Here is a 24,100-nt window from a genome sequence, read left to right as displayed (position 1 = left end):
TGACTAAAGAATGTGGGTCTAAATCTCAGTGATTGATCAATACTATCTTCCTTCCTTTTCCAAAACAAGAGACAGTTCTCTCACTCTGCCCACCTGCACCTCTCCCCTCCCCCACCCCAAGGAAATGTGCACAATTAATCCTTTCCCTGTGCAGGACAGCGAAAGCCCAGACCATGGGCCCTGCAACCTACATGAGGAGGTGCGCCTTTGCTGTTTCCTGCTACCATCTAACTCTGCAGAGGCTGGGATGACTTCCATGGAACAAAGGGATACATAGCCCGGAAGCCCAGTTTGGAATGTGGTAGGAAGGTGATGTGTGCAAAACAGCTAAGGCAAGAAAGACATTTGACTGAATTCATTCAAACTCTTCTTAGTTTCCCTCTTTGTTTCTTCCTTCCTCCCTCCCTCCCTCCTTCCCTCCCCTTTCCCTTCCTACCTTTCTGTTTTTTCTTTCATCCAAGAACAGGACTTAAGCGTGGTATTTGTTGCTTTCACTGGTTGGCTAATGTTCTATGAATGGAGCCACACTTCTAAGCCTTCATTCAAATGTGAGACTACTCTTTTAGTGACCTAACTTACCAGCAACAAAATGTGAATTCTTTTTTTTTTTTTTTTGGCCTCCTGGACCTTGGACTCAGGGCCTGAGCACCATCCCTGGCTTCTTCCGGCTCAAGGCTAGCACTCTGCCACCTGAGCCAAAGCGCCCCTTCTGGCCGTTTTCCATATATGTGGTGCTGGGGAATCGAACCGAGAGCTTCATGTGTAGGAGGCAAGCACTCTTGCCACTAGGCCATATTCCCAGCCCCAAAATGTGAATTCTTGTCAACAACAAGGAGTTCAAGACCATTCTCAGAGCCAGGAGGCAGTGGCTCATGTTTGTAATCCTACCTACTCAGAAGGCTGAGGTCTGAGGAGTACAGTTTGAAGTCAGCCCAAGCAGGAATGTCCATGAGACTCGTACCTCCAAGTAACCACCAAAAAGCCAGAAGCAGAGTTGTAGTTCAAGTGGTAGAATGCCAGTCTTGAGTGGAAAAGCTGAGAGCACCCTAGCCCTGTACCACAGTACCAGAACAAACAAACAAAAGAGCATTCTCTGCTTCAAAAATTGGCCAGACAGCAAAGCCATCTTTGGCACACTCAGAGAGAATCAAACCAATAGCACTCATGTACTTACTCAAAACACACAATGGATTGAAAAGACTAAGAAGATAGAAAGTTTGGGCAAACTAAATTTGAAGTTAGTATGCCATGCATGCAAGAAATCTTGGGGACATTGGAAATGCAGATACTGGGGCCCAATCAAGTGAGATGACTGTTAAATTTTCATTTGAGAACAGACAGCCACTTGCAGGGACTAGAAGACCTCGCAGAGACTGAGTGCATGCACTAGAGAATGAATGCAGATGTGCAGTGCCAGCTGCTGATAGCCTTCACACATGCTGGGCACTGGTCCCCACTGCATCCCAGTAGGCTTTGGAACTGGACAGGAGAAGTAACTAGTAACTCCAGCTTGAAAAGAAAACTATAAAACTGTGCAGCTCGTGGAGGTCACCCTTGAAGTATGTCTCTTTCAACACGTTTCTCACATTGGCATTGCAAGTTCAAGCCTCACTTCCTGGAAATCACTCACCCTTATCAATAAGTAGAATCTGCAGGCTAACATTCCAAACATCTTTTAATACATATGCTCTTTTATCAGTTATTTACTCAGAGTAATTACACCAAGAAAGCATCACCGTTCATCCATTTAACCTTAGATAACAGCAAAACCATAAATAAACATCAGAAGAATGTCTAAAGTTTCAGCCCTATACTATCCTTAGGGACATTAACCTTTGTAGGAGGCAAATGCTTCAACATTTCAGATGACCTAAAACTATATGATGCGCTAAGTACATTTTGACATGGCTGACTGTATTTTACTTTGGGCAATACTGGGGCTTGAACGCAGGGCCTCTCTCTGGAAAGGCAGGCATTCTACCACTTGGTCTACATCTCTAGCCTCTTTCTATATTGGTTATTTGCAAGGTACAGTGCCATTTTATGCCAAGACTGTCCTGGGCTACTTTTCTGTACCACTGAGCATGATAGATGTGCACCTCTGTACCCAGACATTGTGTTTCCCTGTAGCTGGGATGACAGACATGCACCATTGCACTCAGTGATTGAGATAGAGTCTTGTGAACTTTCATGCCCAGGCCAGTCAAATAGTGATCCTCAGTTTCTGCCTCTGAATAGCTAGGATAACAAGCATGAGTCACCATGCCTGGCTATCTATCTATCTATCTATCTATCTATCTATCTATCTATCTATCTATCTATCTATGGCTGGTCCTAGGGCTTGAACTCAGGTCCTGGGCACTATTCCTGGGCTTCTTTTGCCCAAGGCTAGCACTCTACCACTTGAGCCACAGCTCCACTTCTGGCTTTTCTGCTTATGTGGTATTAAGAAATTGAACCCAGGGCTTCGTGCATGCTAGGCAAGTACTCTACCACTGAGCCATATTCCCAGCCCCTTATGGTCTTTTAAAAAACGTATAGAGAATGAACATTTCAGTGATCATTAATAGTTTTATTGGTAAATAGTCATGTGACTCAAGGACATCCTTTTAATGCCCATGGCAACTTGAACGATAGTGACCAAGAACAGAAGGGACCTCTTCTTGCTTTGCACCCCAGGATCAGCTTCCTGATGAGCTTTTCCCAGAGCCACATGTATGGCCAGAACTTAACAATGCATTCACCATATGTCATGCCAGTCAGGAGAGCTATAATGTGGCTTCTAAAAGTCATCTCCTGAGGCATAGTGGAGTACAGAGTATTTTGTCATCTAATAATATAATAAAGCATGACTTTATTAGGCAATGGCTGACCGTGATACAGTATAGAACACACATTGAAATTACCAGATTGATGTTCACCAGAGAAATCTCAACCACAGGAAGAAAATTAGGAAATTTAAAAGGCCATTTCTTCTGTGTGTGTGTGTGTGTGTGTGTGTGTGTGTGTGTGTGTGTATGTGTGTGTGTATTGGGGCTTGAACTCAGAGCTTGGGTACTATTAGTTTTGTGTGTGTGTGTGTTGGTTTTTTTTTGCCAGTCCTGGGGCTTGAACTCAGAACCTGGGCACTCTCCCTGAGCTTCTTTTGCTCAAGACTAGCACTCTACCACTGAGCCACAGCACCACTTCTGTTTTTTTCTGTTTCTGTGGCACTGAGAAATTGAACCCATGGCTTCCTACATGCTAGGCAAGCACTCAACCACTAGGCCATATTCCCAGCCCCTTATCATTTAGGTTTTTTGTTCAAGATGAGTGCTCTGCCATTTGAGTCATAGCTCCTCTTCTGACTTGCTGGTGGTCAATTGGAGATGAGTCTCACAGACTTCCTTGCCCTGCATGGCTTCAAACCATGATCCTCAGACCTCCTAAGTAACTGAGATTACAGGTGTGAGTACCAGCACCTGGCTAGAATGCAATGTCCTTTAACCATATAATGGCTTTAGAAAACACATACACACACACACACACACACACACACACACACACACACACACACACAAAAGACACATAAAGAGAAACCTAAAGTAAAATTACATTTGTTCACCAAGCAAAAAAAAGCTATTTACTAATGGTTAAATAAATGTATTGTGTTAGATTACAATTGAATGAGTGTATCCAGGGAATGACAGTTGATTACCACATTTTCAGGAAGAATGATTATTTGTGAACAAGTATTCCCAATGCAATAATGATTTAGAAGTAAGGCAAGCTGTTGTTGGTGACTCTCACAATAATCCCAGATGCTCAGGAGGCTGAGAACTGGAAGATCACCGTTGGAAGCCAGCCAGGGAGAAAAGTACATGAAACTCCAACTCCAAAATAACCACCAAAAAGTAGGCTGTAGGCATGGCCCAAGTGGTAGGGCAGCAGCTAAGCAAGTTCAAGGCCCTAAGTTTAAACCCTAATACTAGTAGGGAAAAAAAGGCAAGGCAAAATTAGAGAGTGGCTGAGGTTTTCTTTATTATTCTAGGAATGAGAAAACTTTTTAAACAAGATTCAAATATTATGACCTCATAAAAGGAATACTTTACATTTCTACTTTATGAGGTTAAGAACTTAAGATTATTCATGAGCTACTTCAGTCTTATAAAAAATAATGCAAATTGAAATTGTACCATCAGGTTTACAAAAATGCCCAAAGCTCTTAAAATTATATAATAAATAGCCTGCCTTCTACTGCTGTCCAGCTAAACAAGATTTCTCTAGACTATATGAAGAATCATATTTATTATCACCATTCTCTCTGTTTCTGTCACTGTTACTGAGTCTAGTCAAGTTACTTAGTAAGTTTCAGTATTAAAAAAAATTCACTGTGTTTTTATATCTGGGATTTTAGTTCTCACTTCTTTATATACAATTATTTACTGAAGCAGATTTTATTATTTTTCTTTTGGTTTTTGGTGGTTTTTTGTTTTTGTTTTTGTTTTTGCCAGTCCTAGGGCTTGAACTCAGGGCCTGAGGACTGTCCCTGGCTTCTTTTTGCTCAAGGCTAGTACTCTACCATTTGAGCCACAGAGCCACTTCCGTCCTTTTCTGTATATGTAGTGCTGAGGAATCAAACCCAGGACTTCATGCATGCAAGGTATGCTAAGCCATACTCCAGCCCTTTGTTTTGTTTTTGAGACAAAGTCTATATAGTCCAGGCTGTCCTTGAACTTGAGATCTTCTTGCCTCAGACTCCTGAGTTGCTGGCATTTCAGGTATACACCACTGCAACTGACCTTCTGGAAGTTTTTTATACTGACAGAAACTGCAAAGGATCTGATTATTCACCCAAGGGGACTGGTCCACTGATTTAGAGAACCTATAAAACATGGGCACTACACAATAAGGAATTATAGGGACTGGGGATATGGCCTAGTGGCAAGAGTGCTTGCCTCGTATACATGAGGCCCTGGGTTCAATTCCCCAGCACCACATATACAGAAAACGGCCAGAAGTGGCGCTGTGGCTCAAGTGGCAGAATGCTAGCCTTGAGCAAAAAGAAGCCAGGGATAGTGCTCAGGCCCTGAGTTCAAGCCCCAGGACTGGCCAAAAAAAAAAAAAAAAAGAACAATAAGGAATTATAAAATGTGTGTGAAACTCCTGAGTAGGACTTCAGCATGTAACTAAGTGAAAAATGACACAATGGGAAAATGTGATATCCAGAACAGAGGGGAAATAACAGAAATTTAAAACTTATTATGTGCATTCAAATATCTGGAAAGGTCTCTGGGAAACTGACAGTAATTACTGACTTTGCTCTTTTGTTCTTTTTTTATATTTTGCATCAAATTTTATTGCCTTTTTATGAATAGGACAAATGTAGTATTAAAATATATTTTCTTGCATTTTACAAAAGAAAAAGTAACTGAAGTAAAATTGAAGGCATTGTTGACCTTCAGGTAAATGTTTCTTCAAAACAAGAGATACTAGTTCCTAAAAGCATCCTCTAAAGTTAAAAAAAAAGATTAAGAAAAACATTAAGCTATTGAGCTACTACCATTTAAAAAAAAAACAACACACATGCTTCTTAATGGACATAGGTTTACATCTGTAGGTAGTAAACTCAGTTTCCTCCCCCATAAAAACCCAGGAGACAACCACTGATATGTAAACTAAGCAAAACAATAAAAGCTTCTTTTTCATATTAAACAACAACAAAAACCCTTTTAAATCTAAATCTACCTTAACTTTCCAAGAAAAGTTAATCTGAAAACTAAAGGTTGTTGAAATGACTTTCAAGAAAAGAAATACATTATGGAATGTGCTTATAACTAATAATGTCAAGTACAACCCAAAACAATGTCCCAAGAATTCACAATATCAGCCGGTCCTCTCCTCCCTCCTGAATTACCTGACCCACAGAAGCTTGGCTTTGTTGTTTCAGAAAGCATTGCTTTTTACATTCCATCAATTGTTCAAAATCATGCCACATTTTCGCTTGTTTCATATTTGGACCATGACTTTCTCATACAGCTTTTTGCTTTTCTCAAAGTTTCTTTCCAAGGTTTTCTTGTTCAGTAATATTTTTAGTATACTGTTTCCTAATTGCCTTCCTCTTTTCTTGTTGATCGGAGGAGACATAGGCCTTCATCTCATAAGTAGCACGACGAAGTTGAACTTCTAGGTCCTTAATCATACAATTTATATAATGGTATTTACTTTCTTCTTGAAGACATTCTTCCCGGAGTCCTCTAACTTCCTGTTCTAAATTGGACCGATTGCTTTTGAGGCCTGCTGCACAGCTATCATACATGTCATTCAAGGTTTGGCCTTTCATTTCATCCCACTTCACTCTTCAGTGCCAACACCCTTTCTAGCTCTTCTTGTGTATAACTGTAGCCGGATATACCCTTCTTTTCATCAATGGTTTGCTAATACAGACTGAAACACAGGATGCACTCAATAAACACTTGGCAAATACATGAATTCGCAGGTGATCAATTATGTTTGTTCAATTATTAGTATTATTGAACACTCAACTGTGCCAAACCCAGTTCTAGGCACCAGTGTTCATAGTGAACAAGAATGGAGGACAAAGTCTCTTCCTCTACAGAGTACACAGCAATATATAAATAAATAAGTAAACAACAACTCTGGTGTGAGGGAGAGTGGGGTTGGAATCTTAAATTCTAAGATGACTCAAAAAAAGAGAAAAAAATACTGTAATGGGGTCCCCCCAAGGGAGGGGACCACAATGTAATGGGGTCCAAGGGTGGGGGGATCCCCCATCCCTCCAAGAGTCCACCACTCAGAGACAGTCTCAAGTGAAAAGATCGATTTATTGAGGAAGTAAAAAGTATACTGACTGGCCAGGGTCATGGCCCAGACTTGGGAGCTGGGACTGCACGCCACTTTGTTCTTATTTTGGAGGAATATTTAGCTGGATAGTGTGGGAGGTGGTGGGTAGAAGTGTGTGTGTGTGTGTGTGTGTGTGTGTGTGTGTGTGTGTGTGTGTGTGTGTGTACTGGTACAGGGGCTTAAACCTCATGTTCTCACTTGGCTTTTTTTGTCACTCTGGTTCTTGAGCCACAACTCCACTTTCAGCCTTTCGCTGACTAAATGGAAATAAGCGTCTCATAGACTTTTGTGCCTAGGCTGGCTTCAATGAATAATTCTCAGATCTCAGCCTCCTGAGTAGCTAGGATTACAGGTTTGAGCCACTAGTTTTCTGCCTAGGAGGTACAATTTTGAAGATGTAATTTTATTATGTTTGATCTTAAGATTATATAAACATATAATTTTTGTTTTATTTTATTATAATCTTTAGGTAGTTGTACTTAGGAGTCTGCTATTTAGCAAAGCAATTTACAAATACACATTTAAACAATTTCAAACTCAGGAAACTAAACAATGATCTCTCTTACACACTCTCTTGATTATTATTCAAAGTAATTGCAAATTAGCTATTTAAAAAGTTTAAACTCCAGTATAAATAATGAGCAGAGATTTGGATTTCCTAGGTAACTCTGATGATTACAGGAAGCTGGGAGAGTTAACAAATACCAGAATGCTATTCAATGTCATTAATGTGCTTGACGAAACAATAAAGGAAAATATGATCTATACACACAATGGAATGCTGTCCAGCCATTAACAAGTGATATCCTGTCATGGGCAACAACACAAGGCATTATATTAAGTGAAATAAGCCAGGCACAGAAAGATAGATAGCTCATGATCTTTCTCATGTGGAATCTAAGAGAGCCGGTGCCATGGATATAAAGAGTGGAATGATGGTGGCCAGAGGCTGGGGAGGAGGGAGGAGGGAGGAGGGGAAGTTGAGTAATAAGTAAGTACTAAAGTTAATGGTAGATAGGAACCATTTTAACTATCATTTAAGAAATCTGGGGCATGCAAAAGAGCACCAAAGTGAGATCCCATTTCACGTTCACACAGTGGGAAGTAATTCCAAAATCTAATAAGATTAAGCATTGGTAAAGACTAGTACTTGTGGTGCACCACGATTCACAGATGGTGGTTCTTTACATAATAGCAAGATGTAAAGTCACTCTGTTTTGAATTGACACTCAGAAAACACCTTGCACTGGTGGTTCTTACCTGTCTTGTTAGCTTTTACTCTGGAGGCTGAGATCTGAGGATCATGGTTTGAAGGAAGCCCAAGCAGGAAAGTCTTTGAGACTCTTACTTCCAATTAACCAGTAAATTTATATTCTATCCAGTTGCTAGCCTTGGGAGATTCAGTGTTGTGAATGAGTGCTAGCCATGTATACCCAAATATGTAGATTGACAAGCTTTTACTAAACAAAGGAGGTTTGAGAGAGCACTGATGACTCACATCTGTAATTCTAGCTACTCAGGAGGATGAGATCTGAGGACTGAGGTCTAAAGCCAACCTGAAAAAGAAATTCTATGAGACTATCATCTCCAATTAATCACCAAAAAGCAGAAACAGAGCTGTGGCTCAAGTGGTAGAGCACTAGTCGTGAGCAAAAATGCTAAGGGATAGCACCCACTAAGTTCAAGTCACAGTACTGGCACACATACACATGTATGGAAGGAAGGAAGGAAGGAAGGAAGAAGAAATGAAATGAAGGAAGGAGGGATGGAAGGAGGGAAAGAGAAATGAAGGAAGGAAGGAAGGAAGAAAGAAAGAAAGGAAGGAAGGAAAGAAAGAAGGAAGGAAGGAAAGGAGGGAGGAAGGGAGGAAGAGGAAGGAAGAAAAGAAAAGAGGTTTGACTCGTGGATCTGTTAGGCCATTTTAGCAGAGACAGTGGTAGATATAGATTATGGAACAATAGGGAAATGGGGCAATAAGGAAATATCTATGGAAAACTTACTTGTCTAATGGCATAGTTTCCTGACATATACATGGGAGATCCACAAGGCTTTTGAAAGTGTTCTATCAGCAGAAGCACTAACGACTTGGTCGGAAGGGAATGGAGAGAATAAAGTGAGAAGACCTCTCAGTCTTGGGGGCTGAGAAATGAGCTAATGAAGGCCTTCAGAAGCAAACATTCTTACTCTTTAGGAAGAGTGACCCTAGGGTAGAGCCCTGAGCCTGGGGAATAAGTCAGCTATAGGTACAGAAAATCTGGTAACACAGAATTACGTTCAGGGCTTGAAACCTAGTAGAAATTCTCTCTTAGATTTTGATGTTCCTTGAGACAAGTGAGGGTCTTCCTATTTTTTCCTTTCTCTCCATTTTGCATAGGAATATTTATACTTGCTATTTTGTGCCTAATCCACCATTGTATTTTGAGAATAAATAACTTTTTTTCTAGTCCACCAGTCCATAAATGGAGAAAAAATATGTCCCAGGATGGATCAGACCCAGATTCTCATCTATACATGACTAATAGGATTGGAAGATAAGATTTAGGACCCTTACAATGTTTAGATGAGATTTTTAGACTTAGATTTGATGATATAATGAGTTGGGATATCTGGAGGTGCTGGGTTGGCAGGAATGTATTTTGTACACGACATAGATGTTAATGTAGGAAAGCAGAGGTTTTTTGTCTGTCAGGAAGGTGGAGAGGCAGACTGGATCTCCCAGATCACCATAAGCCACACTCAGGGAACCAGGGGTTGATGGCTTGTGAATGCCCCAAGGGGCCTTTTCCAATCCATTCTCCCTGATAGCATCCCAGGCATTTCTCAGGCTCTGCCTAGTCTGCAGCTCCTGACATTGGTGAGCATTTATAGACATTTCACTTGGTCCTTGGCCATCCTGCCTCCCATTGAGGAAGAAGTTGGAAACTGCTGATGAGTCTCCTTAGCAGATGGGCTGCACTCCCTCTGGTTCTCATGGTCTTTCTGTGATACAAAGCTCCTGTGCAGATGGAGCTCTGACTGCACCTGGTCCAGAACTACACTACAAGGAAAAGGATGAGCTAGCCACATAGGTGGTTTTGGATTTCCTGGTGGCCACCTAGAACAGCTAGTGAGAAACACATGAAACTCACTAGTATGCAGAGTCCTGATTCCAATGGGGTTATGTCCAAATACATGCATTGCAAACTGAAAAGATTATACACTAAAAGCATGAGCTGAGTGTCACTGGCTACACAGGAGGCTGGGATCTGAGGATCACTGTTCAAAGTCTGCCTGAGCAAAAATGTCTATGAGAGACTTATCTCTCATTAACCAGCAAAGATCCAGAAAAGATGCTGTACTCAAGTAGGAGAGCACCATCAGCCTTGAGCAAAAATGGTAAGGGACAGTGCTCAGCACCCAAGCTCTAAGTTCAAGTCTCAGTACCAGCACACAAAGGAAGAGGGGGAAGAAAATATGTTTTATACCTGTGACCCACAGAGGCTCTAGCTTAGCAACCCAGAGTTCTTCTGGACCATGTCTAATGCTTCCCCTGTGTCTAGAGTGGCTGATGGGAGCTATGGCTTGCTGCCATTGTCCAGAATCATGAGAGGATCAGATCTGCCTGTACAAGATCAAAATCAACATGTGAGGCAATACTTCTATCACATGTGTTATTACTATCTCAAATTAGGAACTCTGTATTTTATTTAATCCAGTATGACTAAAATACTATCATTTCTACAAGTGACTAATATCAATAAATAGTAATAATAAATTTGAGTGTTATATATACATATATATGTATATGTACACATATAATAACTTAGTTTTCATCAAAAATGGCATAGCACATCTCAATTGGGCCACATTTCAAGGCCAAACAGATATTCGTGTTTAGTGGTGTTATATTAGTTTACAACACTGAAATACAAGCTAAATTCTCCAGCAGGAAGTAGGAGTAGGGCTAGCAAGAGTTTACAAAACCACAAGACACAGCCCCTAGCCCATCCACCGCCAGGAGAGTCTTAAAGAATGAATGACAAGAGCTGGCAGAGAATAGAGAAACACTCCAGAAAGTGGATTCTGAGTTACCACCCATCCTCCTTGAGGTTGAGCAAGGTATTCACAGCCACTCTTCAGGGGGAGAGGGACTCTGGAGGCCCCCTGGGGAAAAGACCAGTGTGTCTTTTCTGAAGCTGGATGGTTGTTTTCTGGAGTCTTGTTTTCCCACACGGATCTGGAAAAGCCTGTGGTCAGAAGACTGTGGCTGATGCTGACCTTATGAACTGCACAGATGGCAACTTTCCAGGCAAGTTGTTCTCCCACTAACATGGGGCTGGCTAGGAGAGGAGACAGGAAGGGAAAAGGCACATCCACACTTTTCCAAGAGCTTCTGAAACTTTCTGGTCCTGAAACAAGTCCAGAGTCAACAAAGACATTAAAAACAACAACAATATAACAAAACACAACATCAACAATAACAAACCCTGTACGTTTGGAGATTTAGCTCAGTGGAACAGCACTTGCTTGGCAAGCATAAGGCCCTGAGTTCAATCCTCAGCCCTCCAAAGATCAAATTTCAAAAAATATGTAAATATATATTTGGAGTTCGATTATTACATGGTACTGACCAAAGCAATTATAAGGGTGAGATTGTCCTATGACTCTAAAGGATCACAAAGCAGTGGAAAGCACCCACAATGCTCACTGAGTGATAAGCCTGGAAAGTACAGGTATGTGGATGCACAGAGGGGAGAGGACACAAGAATGCTCCTCTGAATTTTCCCCAACCCAGTCCTACTCATTTACCTAAAGGAGGTGTGGCTTCTCCTCTTTTGAGTTTCAAGCAAGGTATTAGAAAGAGCAAGAGAACATAAGGATCAGAGGAAAGAAAGAGTTCAAAGAGATTTCTTCTCTTGACCACACCCTTGACTAGTGGGTTTCAGCACAACACCTGATGCAGATGCTGTCGGGGCACCTTCAGAGGGCAGTGACCAGCCATCAGCTCTGGTAAGCCAGCTCCATGGGTCAGCACAGGCCCCAGTCTTTCATAGATTACTTTCTGGACTATAGAGCTTTCTCTTTAGTTCTTGGCATGATGGAAGATGGGTAGCTCATAGGAAAGTAACTCGGGGTCTAAATCAAAAAGTTAACATGAATTTTTCCATTGATGGATGAGAGGTGATTTGAGCTGGGCTGGTAGAAATTAGAGTTTCCTTTAACTTTTAACCAAAAATATAGGCATAATGAAAATATGCTCTTGCCAGGTGCCAATGGCTCACACCTGTAAGCTTAGCTACACAAGAGGCTGAGATCTAAGGATCTCAGTTTGAAGCCAGCCTTACGAGGAAAGTCCAAGACTCTTATCTCTAATCAACCACCAAAAAGCCAGAAGTGGAAGCATGATTCAAGTGGTACAGCACCAGCCTTGAACAATCAAGCAAATAGACAACACCCAGGCATTGAATTCAAGCCTCAGCACAGGTACATACACACAAAAATATGATCTATTTTCCAATCCAATCTCTATCTCTAGGAGATCAGAGACAAAGGGTATCTCTATCTAAAATAAAGGATATAGCACAGAGACTCAAACTGTTTTAAATATCACAAAGGAAGCCAGCATTTTCCCCTGGGATTGTGTTACCTAGGATTTCCAGAATAAAGAAAAAAGTCTTTGCAAAAGAAAAAACAGGAGGAAGCAGAGAATTTGAAGAAAAAATATCTAAGTGGGCAGAAGTAAAATATGTTGGAAATGGAAACTCTACAAGCAAACTTTGGTGATTGATTACTTAAATACCTTTTATTTTTGAGATTAGAAAATTCAGTCAAATGATTGCAGAATGCTTCATACTAGTGATGTTGCTTCTTTTTTTCATTTTTGCTTTCAAATTTTATTTTTTGTGTGCTCTGTTGATGTGGCTGTAAAATCGGGTCTTGTGTTTTTGCTTGATTTTTTCACTAAGGCTGGCCCTCTACCACTTGAGCTACACCTCCATTTCTTGCTTTATGTTGGATAATTGAAGGTAAAAGTATTATGGACTTTTCTGCTTGGGCTAGTTTTGACCATGATCCTCAGATTTTAGCCTCATGAGTAGCTAGGATTATAGACAAGACCCACTGGTGATTGGCTAGTGATGGTACCTCAAATCTAGAGACTTCCATTGCTTTTCTTTCTCCCCTTTACTTTTCCTTTCTTTTCACATGCTGTTGTTTTTCTCCAAAAACTTTCCTTGAGTAGATGCATGTTTTCTTTTCCTTTTTGTCATTTAATGACAGTCCAAGATGTGAGGGTGACATTGCTATGACATCTGTTACATCACTGATGACCAGGGTTAATTCAGCAAATCTGCCTGGCTAAGTAGGTATCCTTGTCTCCTTTCCCACTCCATAGGTGTGTCCCTCCCCAAGCTCTGGCTGGGTGGAAGAGGGTGACCTTACTCAATAGAGGAGAGCTCTCCTTTGGTCAGAGGCATAAAAAAATGAATCTTCAAATGATCTCAGAGACAGTCAGTGCTAGATATTCTATGAGACTTTAGCCTTTTCTCCCTTCTTCTCACTTCACTCATTGAGACAGATTGGATTTTTCAAAGACAGACTCAACAGTATCCTGTTATAGGAATGGAACTGTTGTAAGTTTCCCATTCAAATATTGAATAACTTTCCCTATGTGTGGCTGTATTTGGAGCTGGATCCTTTGAGGAAATAGTTAAGATAAAATGAAGCTAGAACAGTAGGCTCTGACCTGATAAAACTGGTGTCCTTATATTTTGAAAAGGGGATCTTTATTCCTCTCTTCCTCTCTACCTCTTCTTATTTTTCTTTCCCTTTCTCTCTCTCCTTGTCCTTTTCTGTCTCTGCTTCTCTCACCTCACCAAAATATTGACCTTGGATTTGTTGTCTCTGCAACCATGAGAAATGAATTTCTGGTGCTTATCCATACATCTTTGTATTTTGTTACGACAACGGTAATAAATGAAGGCACATCGAACACCATACTCTTCTTCAGTGTGACCATCTTATTTGCCACTAGAACTGGAGAGAACTTGCCTCCCTTTGAAGTTGGGTTGACCTCAGGAACTTGATCAGAAAGAGGACACTCCGGTCTGGTTTTTTCCAGGTGCTTGCTCAGCAGACACTTCTCCCCAGGCAGTGGAGAGCTTGCATGTGTGGGCACAAAGTTCTGTGGGGCCTGCCTTCAAATGGCTTAGTTCTGGTGGTAGATAAGTGAGTGAGAAAGCTTCCAGATGATTCTAGCTCCCAGCCCCTGAAAGCTTCCCCAGGTGTATCAGAACATCCCAGTTGAAGTCCTGGATGTGACAGAAGCCACTTGGGCTCTATGAGTCTGCATTCCTGATGGCATCGGTGGAGAGCACACTTAAGTGCTGTTGGTGCCATTGAACAAGTGACATTTCTCATGAGCATCAGGAATGGACGGAAGGTAACATTTCTCCCTGTGATGGTTGTCTACTAACCCATCTACCATTTATGACTCCTGAGATAGAGGGAGGGAGAGCCAAGATAACCATGAGAAAGCAAATTTCCCACAGATGAGCTAATCACCAGTTTTGACCCAGAGAGTTTTTCTGCCTTATGTTCCTTCTCCCAGCTTTGCTCTTGATGTTGAAACATTCCAAGTTGCTGACTCTAGCCACATGCTTCTCTTGAGCTTCTAACTTTGGTTCTGTTCAGAGTTTATCTTTAATAATCATGACCACTTTGAAAGTTGAAACTATCAAAATGTTCAAAGTCCTCCAGGCTGGCTATTTTGTTTTAAGTCAGACCAGCCCAACGTATGTGTCTTACTAGACAAGGAGCTGCACCATTTCTAGGAGATAAAAGGCACCAGATGGAAAAAGGAAATGCAAGAACCAAACTAGTTTGGTTAGAAAAGGGCAAACAAATAGCCCCTCTCTTGTAAATAGGTTGCTTATTCTCCAAACAGGAATAATAGATATACATTCCTAGTGATTCCATTCAAGTTCAATCCCTGGGAACTCGGGCTAATGAAAAGCATGTTAGAGTTGCCTGGGGTAGGGAAGAAAGTTGAAGGAGGACAAGAGAGGCATGAAAGAGTATGAGGAAGCTTGAGGGTGATGAACACCTTTTTAAATCTGGATTGTGGATATGTTTTTATAGGTGTGTACATAAATCACAACTTTTCACTTGTACCCTTTAAACAAGCAGCATACTCTTGCCTGATATACTTCCAAGAAGCTGTTCAGAAAATCTGAGTCACAGCCAAAGCTGTGCCACAGACCATCCTAGCAGACTCTTTTCTGTAACGGAAATAAAACGTAGCAGAAACATCTCTCCTTGCCAAAACCCTCAGGGTTCCTCTGTCCTCTAATGTCACTTCCCCAATGCAAGTCTTTGTCAGGATGTCAGGGCATTTTCCACGCATAATTTCACACATATTCTATATTTGTGTGCATTATGTTTGGTTTCTTTTCTGAGTTTAGAATATTTACATAAGTATGATCATATTAGAAAAATCACCTAATTTATAATTATGGGAAAATACACATTTTTTTTCCTCCTATCTTTTCTATAGGCCTGATATACCAGCTCCTGGCATTGTTTTGCTTGGGCTACAATCTCTCTCTGTGTCTCTGTCTCGCTGTGTGTGTCTCTCTCTGTGTCTCTGCCTCTGTCTCTCTGTCTCTCTCTGTCTCTGTCTTTCTGTCCCTCTGTCTCTGTCTCTGTCTCTGTCTCTCTCTCTTTCTCTCTTGGGTTGAACTCCAGGCCTAGGCACTGTCTTTAAGCTCACTTAACGCTAGTAATCACTTTGAGCCACAGCACCACTTCCAGTTTCCTGGTGGTTAATTGCAGATAGAGTCTCACAGGCTTTCCTGTTTGGGCTAGCTCCAAACTGCAATCCTCACATTGCAGCCTACTGAGTAGCTAGGATTATAGGTGTGAGGCACCATCACCAGCTTTGACTTCTCTCTCTCCATTTCTCTGCTCTTTTTCTCTTTTTTCTTCCACCTTCCTTCTTTCTGTACTTTCTCCATTTCTTTCTTCCTCCTCTATTCTTTTTCTTGCTTCCTTTCCTTCTTCTATCACCCCCTTCCTTCTTTTCTTCCTTCCTTTCTTTCCCCTCCCTCCCTCCCACCTTCCTTCCCTCCTTCCTTCCTTCTTTCCCTTGGCTAGCTCCAGGACTCAACTTCAGGTCTTTGTATATGTTCAGCTTGCTTGCTTGACTAGAGCTCTACCACTTGAGCTACATCTCCAGTCTGGCATTTTGCCTCCAGTCTACCATTTACTGTCCTGGTTGGCTAAAACAAAACAAAACTGGGGAAAAAAAAGGATACTTTGAAAAAATGCTCATATTTGATTAAGGGCTTAAATAAGAAGATTATCCCAGTGTTGCTGATAAAACAAACAAACCTCTTCTATTAGATTTTCCTCTGTGGGTGTAACTGCTTATTTTGCTGTTATAAACTTTTAATAACTTGCATCTATTCTTAGTTTTCTATGATTTCCTTAGGATGTGTCTACATGCAGCATATGCAAATAAATGCATTACCTTTTCTATTTTTTAATTAATTAACTATTTTCTCTCTTTCTTTTATTGACTCTAATACAAAAATATGTAATGTTGCTAAATTAGTCTTCTACGTCTCTTGTATTTTTCTCTCTTTTATTTATTTTATTTTTATTTTTTTGGCCAGTCCTGGGGCTTGGACTCAGGGCCTGAGCACTGTCCCGGGCTGAGCCCCAGCGCCACTTCTGGTCATTTTCTGTATATGTGGTGCTGGGGAATCGAACCCAGGGCCTCGTGTATATGAGGCAGGCACTCTTGCCACTAGGCCATATCCCTAGCCCCGTATATTTCTCATACTTGTCCTGGGAATTTTCCTCAGTTAAAAAACTACTTCTTTTGAAATCATTTTTGCAAGTAAAATGTTTTTAATTCCATGAAAGTATCCTATTTTGTGCATTTTTCTTCCTTCTAAATAGTATCTTTTCTTAGTTTCTGAATGCCTTCTCCTTGAATTCTGATTGGATGATTAAAAATCTCTTCTTCTTTTTTGGATTATCTTTTTATATTTACTTTCTTTTGTTTGTCAGAGGTGGGGTCTTGCTACTTAGCTTGTATTATATTGAACTCATTGACTCAAGAGATTCTCCTACTTTAGCCTGTCACATTCATAAACTGTAGATAATCGTTAGTTACCATGTATTGCTCTCTGCTCTCTGGATTCTCTGCTTAAGTAGGAGTAATGCTGCTTGTTCTTCCTGGCCCCCTGACTTCCTTCCTTCCTTCCTTCCTTCCTTCCTTCCTTCCTTCCTTCCTTCCTTCCTTCCTTCCTTCCTTTCATCCTTCCTTCCTTCCTTCCTTCTTTCCTTCCTCTCTTTCTTTCTCTTTTGTTCTTTCTTCTTTCTCTTTCTCCTTCCTTCCTTTCTATTTTCTTTTCCCTTTCATTTTTTTCTTGTGGTATGTGTTTCTACATAAAACATCTGGTTGATTCATTTAGACAGTACACAGTGTTTTTTCTGCCACTAATCTTTCTTTGAGCCCCTTCCCAATATTTGAGTACTTATTGCTAGCTCTACTGTACGTGACATCTATTCTACATGCAGGTGTCTTTCTTTAAACATTTTTTAAAATTATGTTTAAGTAGTTGCACAAAGGAGCTGCCATTTTACAAAGCAGTACATGAATATATGCAATGGGTATTGATCAATGTCACCCATTACAACATTCTCACCCATCACGCTCAACCTTCCCTTCCCTTACTTCTCTTTGTAAGATATACATTGAGTTCTTGATTGCATGCTCCCCTCCCCATCCAGCTTCTCCTCTTCATTTGTCTGTCCCTCTACTCATGATCCTACCTCCTCTTTTTCAAGTAGCTGTTTGCTGGTGTTCATTTTGTTGAACTGTGATCATGCCTTTCTAAGGAATTACACTATTTAAGATCTCCCTTGAATCTACCATATTTCAATTAATGCATTTATACACTTGCATACCACCTAATGTGTTTATTGGTTTGTAAGCTAATTCTAGTTTCCACATATGAGGGAAACAGGCAGCCTTTGTTTCTCTGGGCCTGACTTACTTTATTTAACATATTTTTTTCTGTCTTTCCATCTCTTAACAAATGGTACACACTTGTTCAACCACTCTGGAAAGCAGTATGGAGGTTCCTAAAAAAAAATTGAAGGTAGAAAATTAAACATATGACCCAGTAATTCAACTCCTGTGCATTTACTCAAAAGACCATAAACCAGGTTCCAGTAAAGCCACGAGTAAAAACGTGTTCATTGCAGCACTGTTCACCAGAGCCTGGGTGTAGAATCAGTGTAGATACTTCTCAATGGACTAATAGATCAAAAAATGTGGTGTATATTCATAATGGAATTTTCCTCATCCATTAGAAAGAATGTTATTGTACCATTTGCAAGTTTCTTAAGCATACAAATAATGGGACTGGGAATGTGGCTTGGTAGCGTGCTTGCTTAGCATGCATGAAGCCCTGGGCTCCATTCCTCAGTACCACATAAACAGAAAAGGCTGGAAGTGGCACCATGCCTCATGTGGTAGAGTGCTAGCCTTGAGCAAAAGAAGCAAGAGACAGTGCTCAGACTCTGGCTTCTAGCCCCAAAACTGGCATTAAAAAAAAATACAAATAATGATGAGAGAAATTGGCAAGCTCAGATGCCCCCAATGGGGCCTCATCCTTCCTAAGCAGGTATTTCTACCTTTGGGAGTCACTTTAGGTCCTATGGTAGAGGGGAGGCAAGGTCTTCCACAAACCCAGTTCTGCTGTCAGAATTAGTGTAGACAGGTTGCATTTCATGCATGCCCATCCCAGGATCATGGGTGCGATAACTGCACTGCATGCATTGTTATGTGTCCTCCTGTCTGCTTGGAGGGAGGCCAAGTCCCAGTCAGCTAACAAAGGCCAGGGTCAGCATCTCTAAGGAACACAGCCACGGAATGTTCAGCTTTAAGTTGTTTGTGCAGGGCTGACTGGGGCCTGGAGGTGGGAGTCAGTTTGCACGAGGTCACAAGAGCCAGTTGGGAAGTTGCCAGGGATTTTACAAGCTAGTTGTTAAACCTGGCAATTATTCAGGATTAAATGTAGGAAACTTACAATTAAATAAGCCACATTAAAAAACAAAAGTATAAAATACTCAAAAGTTAGGGTTTCATAATAATTTTTCCACATTAGACACCTACCTACCTACCTACCACCTATCTATCTGTCTATGTATCTATCTGAGACAGTAAAAAAATTCATGTATGGCTTGACACTGAGTCATGTCTGTAATCCCATCTACTCATGGTTCAAAGCTAGCCAGTGTAGAAAAGTCTATGAGACTCTTATCTCCATTTAGTGGCAAAAAGCCAGAAGTGGAGCTGAAGTTCAAGTGGTAGGATGACTGCCTTGAGCAAAGTAGCCAAGTAAAAAAACAACGCCCTAAGCTCAAGCCCTAGTACTGGCACAAAAGAGGGGCATATCATGTATAGATGCAACTTGAGCATATCCTACTGAGAAAGACAAGCCAAACTCCTAAAACAAAATGTGGTATGTTTTCACTTATATCACTTATATGTAGAAGCCTGATCTAAAAGACATTCATACTCATTGACCTATACATGAGTATAAAGGTCCATATAGATAATTATATAGAACATAAATCAAGCTCAGAGATTATTCAGGAGGAGAGGGGAGAATGCAAAAAAGAAAAAGGAAGAATAACTGTAACACATTTCAAGTATATATGAGAGCAGCACAGAGAAACTCATCAAAAGGTGATGATCCATAGTTGGATGGGAGAGAAGAGAGAGATTGTGGGTGAGTGGGGACTAACTAGAGGATAAGGATTTTGTCCAGAAGAGGATAAAGAAGGTGGAATATGGTAAAAAAAAATGGACTATTTTCAACTATGAGAATAAAATAAAGAAAGTGAGGAAAGGTATGGATAAGGGAGGGATGGATAAGAATGTTGAAAGGGGTGACACTGATCAAGATACATTGTAAAATATATTAAATTATTATGTGACAACTCCTTTGTAGAACTACTTAAGGATGATGATGATGATGATGATGATGATGATGATAGTAATAATAAAATGAATCTGCTGGGGACACTATTTCTTAGAGGGAAGAGTGCAGGGACTGTGATAGAGGGGTTAAATTGGTTAGAATACAGCATTAGCATGTGTAGAGATATAACAATGCAATTGCATCTCTCTATATCTAGTCTAAGGCAATACAAATAAAGTAAAAAAATAAAATATCATGTAGGAGTACTATGCACAATCATCCTGACCCCCCGATGCCATGTAAGTAAGCAGCTTTAACATATTTACGTCACAGAACTTGGCAGATGCTTCAGACTAGGACATCTTTGGAAGGTGACCTTGAGACCTTTACCAGTGGCCAGGGACGCCATGCTGGATGCAGCTGCTTGAATCAGCCTTAGCTCATCGGTGTGAGCTGAGCAAGTTCCTTCATCTTCCACCTCATTTTCCACACAGGATGATTTTAACATTAAAATGAATCAGAATGTGTAGGTGGAGCATTCACCACATGACCTGCTATACAGTACCAACGGTCAGTCCCTGTCCTGTAATTTCAGTATTCACAGCTTTAATTACCTGGCACCAGCCATGATTTGAAACAATAAGTGGAGAATTTAAGAATTAAACAATGTATCAAGTTCTTGATTGAGAACCATTCTTAGTGATATGATGAAATCCCACTCTGTCCTGCTCCATCCTGCCCTGGGGCAAAAACCACCCACTTTCTCAATGTATCCACATGGTATAGATACCCTCCAATATCACTTAGCAGTCAGTTATCGGAGTGACCGTCACAGTCTTCCAGGGCTTGTGTGCAAGGGACCCTTATTTTATTTCAATGGTCCTGAAGCACAAGAGTAAGATGGATGCATTGCAGATGCCAGGAAGAAACCATAAAATGCTGCATCTACATGACATGGCAAAAGATCTCAATAAGGAAAGAAAAGCCTGTGCTGAGATTGTCAAGATCTATGGAGGGCTTGGTAAGGTTTAGGCATCCGCTGGGGGTCTTGGAGAGTATCTCCTGCAGATGAAGAAGGAATGCAGGAAGTAAGTGCTGTCATTGTTCACAGTGGTGTTGTGTTATATTTGTTCATATAACAATAATATAGTAATAACAGTAATAATAGAAAGGACTGCCATTTTTCTGGGTACTCACTCACTCACACATACACATACATACACAGGCTTGGCTTTCCTCAATACTCATTTTCTGGGTCTATATGGCTATGGAACTCCCCTCAGAGCACACAGCCTCTCACAAAGGAATGGGGTGGGGGGCGGTGATGGTCCCCTACATGTAGCCTTCATTACAGCTTAATGGATTGGCAAGTGTGCTAGTCCCAGCTTTCTATCACTATAACAAAATACCTGAGAAAATTAATTTATAAGGAGGAAAGATTTTTATTCTAGCTATGGTTTTACAATTTCCAGTGTGAGGGCATATATTTCTCTTAGTCCTTCGATTGAGAAATGGATAGCCATAAGTAAGAGCCTATGGTAGACTGAACTCCTTGATGGCCAGGAAATCAAGGAAGAAAAAGAGAGGGAAGGGTCCCACCTTCCCTTGGATAGTCTACTTGTAATGATTTAAGTGCCTCCCCACTGGGATCCTCCTAAAAGTCCCACCACTTCACAGTGGCGTCACCCTTGGAGACCAAATCTTGCCTTATGGGCCCTACAATGACATTTGTTATCCATCGACCTTGCCTAAGCCTCTTCCTTTCTAATGTTTGAATGTGGACCCATGGTAGGATCTATGGCAGCCATATTTGAACTCTGAGGTAATTTGGTAACACAGATTCCATGCTGGAGAAATCATGTTGAAAGTTCTGTTTTCCCCCAAGGATCCCATTAAGCAAGATCACACTTCTGCCCTTTCTTGGATAAGATAATTGAATGTGTTGAGGCTCTTACAGGATGCTTCTTGGAGGATGAGTAGACAGAATTCAGCATTGCTTTCTCTCCCAAGTCTTCTGATGTACATAGGAATAAAATCTGCATTTATCCCATCTTGCCCATTAAACTCTGTGATGTACTAGTATGAGCCAGTACTAATATTTTTGGCCATTCTTGAACATTTCTAAGCCCTGCCTTGGTGGGATCCAATCTGCACATAGCAGCTAATGTCAGGGCCCATAGGTCACAAGAGAGTAGGAGTTAAGAGGAGGTATGGAGAAATCATCAGGGAGCAAGAGTTTGTTTGGGTGTTGGTGGCTCATATCTGTAGTCCTAGGTATTTAGAAGACTGAGATTTGAGGATCACGGTTCAAAGCCAAACTAGGCAGGAAAGTCAGGCTCTGAGTTCATCACCTCCCCCTCTGCATACTACCCCCCCCCCCAAAAAAAATCAAAGAAATAGGAGCTAGACACAGCCAATATAAAGCCATGTCAGGAAAGAGGAGAATCTGGCTCTTGTACAAATCTTGAAATGGAAGATGACATCAGCTTTACCCACTGGCCTGGCCATGTGGTGACTGAGTAATACATTGAGCATTCAGCTCCCTGGTCAGGACCTCACTCCTCCTGGAACCTGGGTCCTGGGAACCAGAGAGAGGCTCAGCCATTGCTTCTAGTGGTGCATTTCTGGATTATGAAATCAGAATAACTTATTCTAGCTTGTTTTCTCCCCTCTCTCTAGTCTGTTCTGTGGCTTGTCTAGGAGAGCTCTCCTGACCAGTTTCTGCCAGCTTTCCTTACCTTCTTAGCGGAGGTTTCTGACAACACTATCTTTCCTAGCACCCTTTTCCTGTAGCCATCCTTGGCCACTTCTGTCTAGATTGGCCTTCTTGTGTTCCTACACAGAAACATACAAGGGGCAGGTCTTCTAGCTAGAGACAGATATAATACAGCATCCCATCTCCCTGGGGGCCCTGAAATTATTTGCAGTTACATAGCTGTGTGGCATTGGTGGCCACAGGACACTCTTATTACCATGGCACAGAGCCAAGGGGATCATGTTTTCAGGAGATATAATTTTTTTTCTTTCTTTCTGTTTCTTTTTTTAATCTGGCCTCAAAATCTTAACCTACTATTTAAATGGCCTTCAAAGATCCTCCCGAATTACCAGAGATTCATCTTACTCCCGTATTTATAAATAGAAGTGACCATTTTTAGAACACACAGAATATAGAGCAGAACAGATAATCTCTCTGAAGAAGAGGGGTTAAGCTTTTATTTATTTATTTATTATCCTCACTGAAAAGGTCTGGATGAAACGTTTCCATGAATTTAGAGTACTGTGTTCTAGGGCAGAGGTGGGAAGGGCAGAAGTGAGTGGGGTCTTGTGAAAATGGGGGTGATAGGATTGTTGATGGACAGGACTGGCCTTCCATGCCCACATTGGATGTGGGCCAATGGATATCAGTGGGAAGTTGGTGGAACTGGTGTACAGCTCTCGCTCAACCAAGCAGCACCATGATGCCTTGTCTGAAGCCATGCACCAAACCTTGCACAAGTTGACATGTCAAGACAAATGACAGACCATTCTGACACTGACCAGAGTGTGTGCTCAGAGTGGATAATGGTAGCACTGGATATATACTGATTTTTTTTGTTTTGCATTTTTATTAGCTTACATTAGTTATAAAAGGAAAAAAAAAGTTTGCATTGTGACATTTCCCCACATGTAAATATTCCACTTCTGTTACTCTCTTCTCCCCTACTCCCATAAGAAGCTGAGATCTCAGGATCTAGGTTTGAAGCCCAGCCCAGGCAGAAAAATCCATGAAATTCTTATCTCCAATTAATCAGCAAAAGCTAGAAGTACAGGTGTGGCTCATGTGATAGAGAGCCAGTTTTGAATGTAAAGGCTAAGCAAGAGCATGAGACCCTGAGTTCAAGCCTCAGTACCAGCAATAACAAACCAAAACAAAACTAATTTTAATAGATTTCATGGATCTATTTTCATATAAATAGATTGTACTTGCCATATTCTTCCTAATTCACCCTGTTTTTCAGCCTTTTCCCTTCTTATGGTCTCCTCACATCTGAGCCTGTACTTTCCTGTCATTTAGCTTTGATTTTTAACAAGTATTCATTATCCCAAGGGTTTTTCGCCACATTTATTTCAAATGTGGATATATTACATACATACAGAGAAAGAGAGAGAGAGAGAGAGACAGAGAGAGAGAGCTAGCCTCACGATTCATTTATTGTAAAGATTCCATCGGACAAAAGGTTGTCTCATAAATTCCATGATGCTTTTCTTCCCCTTCACCCATATTCTATTTTTTCCAG

The 24,100-nt window shown here is 41.0% G+C and overlaps 1 pseudogene; it reads right to left on the bottom strand.

Annotated features, from left to right (window-relative positions):
* Positions 1-5,358: 5,358 nt before the first annotated feature.
* Positions 5,359-20,232, bottom strand: LOC125352557 (annotated as a pseudogene).
* Positions 20,233-24,100: the final 3,868 nt, after the last annotated feature.

The sequence above is a fragment of the Perognathus longimembris genome, chromosome 1, assembly GCF_023159225.1.
Source record: "Perognathus longimembris pacificus isolate PPM17 chromosome 1, ASM2315922v1, whole genome shotgun sequence".
NCBI lineage: Eukaryota > Metazoa > Chordata > Mammalia > Rodentia > Heteromyidae > Perognathus > Perognathus longimembris.
The sequence above is the reverse complement of the archived record's forward strand: the minus strand, read 5'-3'. Positions and strand labels throughout refer to the sequence as shown.